The following is a 3604-nucleotide window of genomic DNA, read 5'->3' on the forward strand; positions in this document are numbered from 1 at the left end:
AAAGGCTCTTGGGCTCGGGTTAGCCTACCCGTGGCCCATTACTCTGACAGTGCAGTAAGAGCTAAGCACTAAGCAGATGAAGATTAGAATATCTTGTGGTGTCATCTGATGTTGATAGCAACACATGGGGCAAGCGAGACCAGATTTAATAGCAAATTAAAGATCTTGGCAGCAACCTAGGAAAATAACTGATAAGGGATGTGAACATCCCGTTAGACAAACAAGCGACAAAAATTCAAGTATCCAGTCATAGCGTGAACAAAAGATTAGTGGCATGCTCATTTTCTTCAACTTTGTAGATTTATTCCTTTTGAACCAAATGACTCATCTTCCATTATTGCTTCTTGTATCCCCTCTGTAGAAAAATATGGATGATGAGAAGGAAAAAAATTAAGAAGGAAAACACAGATAAAGCTAAGCGCCATGTATGGAAATCTTCAGAGGATAAAATACTGCTGAATATATTAAAAGATCAAAGCCTACATGGAGGAAAAGAAGGAACATGTTACACAAATAAAGCATGGCGTGATATCTTAGAACAATTCAATGATTCAAGGGTAGAAAAACTAGAATTACAACAACTGAAAAATCATCATAAGTACTACAGGACTTGCTACAGCACCATGGACAGACTTCTAAAACTCACGGGATTTGGCTGGGATGACGATGACAAAATGATAAAAGCTCCAGAAGATATTTGGGAAGAACTAATTAAGGTAAGTTTGTTCAAGTAGAATTCATATAAAGTTTCCAAATCCTATTATTAACAAAAACATGAAACAACTTGCAGAAGGATAAGGCTATCCAAGAATATCGAGATAAGGTGTGGCCTAGTTGGATAGAACTTCAAGCCATATGTGCTAGTTCAACAGCATCTGGAGCTGGTGCTGTATCTAGCAAAGGAAAAGATGGTACATGTACGACCAAATCTTCACAAATTGATCTCAATACGGAAGTTGAAGTACATGACATCGATTCTGATGAAATCAATGCTTCCCCTGGTGTCTTGACCAAGAAGTCAACTACCATTGAGCCAGAAAAAAGAAGTGCCCTGGAAGAGGATCCAAGGAAACTGGAAGAGGACAAAAACGGACAGCCGATGATGCCATAATAGCAATTGATCGCCTTGCAGATGCATCACTTAGCATTGCTGAAGCAAAGAAAACAGTAGCACAACAAACTGAAGCTTACTCGGTTAAATCTTGTATGGCAATACTAAATAGTATGAGTAATCTAGATCCCAAAGAGAAACTAAAAGCGGTAAAGGCATTTACAGATGGTGATAAACAGGCCATTTTTATTGAGATGGATGAAGAGACGCGGAAGCTATGGATTCTTGATCCTTAGAATTTTTGTAATAAACCTTTGAGCATAGTATTTTATTTCAGTTGTTGACTCACTTTACAAGATTCAGAAAACAATTTCACTTATATTTTGTCAGTTTGTGTGAAGTAATAAATATTTTTTTCAGTTTGGTATTGTTCATTGTCCGGTTCAGCACTATTACATTTTAAAACAATTATCCAGAGATGATATGGTCAACTGTGCAAATCGTGCAGGGATCCATGAACATTTCGGATGTGCCAGATGATGAACTTTCTGATTCCGAGCAAGTGCTTATTAATAACATTTCTGCAGTGTCCTTGTTTCGCGATGTGTTGTTCACAAGGTTATTCAGAATGCCCCGCAACACTTCTATATTAACTGGTGCTCAGAAAACGATAGAGTTTTTAGAGGGACATCATGTTAGATTTTATGAACAATTTCGTCTTGAGAAGCACACATTCTACTTGTTGCGGGATGCTTTGTGCGAGAGGAAGTTACTCAAGGATACAAATCGAATGACAGTGGACGAACAACTACTCATGTTTCTACATACAATTGGTCACAATGTTAGAAACCGTGTCATCCAAGATAGATATCAGCATTCTGGCAAACCAATCAGCCGACACTTCAACAAAGTTTTAGACGCCATAAATGGTTTGCGTGATGTTTGCATAACAGATTCAAGCAATCAAGTCCCATCAAAAATATTGGGTGATGCAAGATTCTACCCATATTTCAAGGTATGTTTGCTATTAGAAGTAGATACTCTTTTACATATGATTTTCATAAATAGAAGGACAACACCATTTAAACTTTATTTTCTGACTAACAAAAAATCCCAACAGAACTGCCTAGGAGCAATTGATGGGACACATATTGAGGCAAAAGTCAGGCTTGATAAGCAAACTCCTTATAGAAACATACATGGTTATCCGTCTCAAAATGTAATGGGAGTAGTGTCATTTGACATGACATTCTCTTATGTCTCTGCTGGATGGGATGGTTCTGCATCGGATCAAGCTGTTCTAAGATGGGCTGTGACTAGTGGGGGTTTAGTTGTTCCTGAAGGTGAAGTCCAATTATTTGTGTATTTACAATATATATAAAGATGCTGAGTTTGATATGAAATTAATGTGCAGGTAAATTTTACCTTGTTGATTCAGGCTACGCAAATACTCCAAGATTTATTGCCCCATATCGTGGAGATCGCTATCATATTGCTTCTTTTCGTGGAAGTAATCGGCGATATACTGGTGAGAAGGACTTGTTCAACCATCTACATGCACAGTTACGGAATGTTGTTGAACGAACTTTTGGTTGTTCTAAAAGCATGTTTTCCAATTCTAAGTAGGAAAGGAGGAATTCCTTATCCATACAGAACTCAAGTGAAAATTGTTATGGCTTGTTGCATTATCCACAACTTCATAAGGAAGGTTAATCATCCTGATGAGTTATTCGAGCTTTATGAGCATGGGGAAACAGAACAAAATACTGACCATGGTGATCAACAAGTTCATGGGCAATCAAGAGAAGATGATAGAGTTGCTGGTGAGAGAGTTCGTGCTGCCATCGCCCGAGAGTTGTGGACTAAACATCAACAATGTAATGCTCAACCAGAAGATGATTAAATACTATAATATTTGTTTTCCATCTTCAATTGCAGATATATCTGCATAATTATTGTTGCAACTTTTAATTCTTTATATGGACATGAACTTCCCATTCTTTTATAGGCTTATATGCTCTATCTCTCTCTCTCTCACCCTCTGCCTCTCTGTCTCTCTATCTGGAGCTAAAAGATGAAATGTTATTGTCTACTAATCTTTTTAGCAAGTAAAGCAACCAATAAACTTCTTCAAATTGGTGCATTTTTATGTGACAGTCAAGTGTTCCCCTTGTACCTACGCACCAGATTCTTCAATGGACCAAGTAGATATGTAGCTAATTGCTAAGTCCTATCAGTTATGAAGTAGTATACTCTCCGCAAGTGCGTGATGTAGACCATGAAAACATGCGAAGAAACCAAAAAGGGAGATAACTGTAGCTTCTCTCCTCAAGTGCATGATGTAGTTCATGTTAATTTACTAGTACAAAACTTGAAACTAATACTCAAACATACCTGCTCCTCTGAATCCCCATCCGCTAGCTTGGAATCCCCATCCGCTACAGCTGCCTGCTGCCCCCGGTGATGAAGCTATGTACCTAGGGTAGGGTCATGGACCTGTCTAAATTACCCTACCCAAGGACATCTCTAGAAGAAACTACCTGTCAGTCGACC

General features: G+C 38.3%; 1 pseudogene; it reads left to right on the plus strand.

Moving 5' to 3' along the window:
- The first annotated feature begins 367 nt into the window (after positions 1-367).
- Positions 368-2954, plus strand: LOC119294426 (annotated as a pseudogene).
- Positions 2955-3604: the final 650 nt, after the last annotated feature.

The sequence above is a fragment of the Triticum dicoccoides genome, chromosome 4B (assembly GCF_002162155.2).
Source record: "Triticum dicoccoides isolate Atlit2015 ecotype Zavitan chromosome 4B, WEW_v2.0, whole genome shotgun sequence".
Lineage (NCBI taxonomy): Eukaryota > Viridiplantae > Streptophyta > Magnoliopsida > Poales > Poaceae > Triticum > Triticum dicoccoides.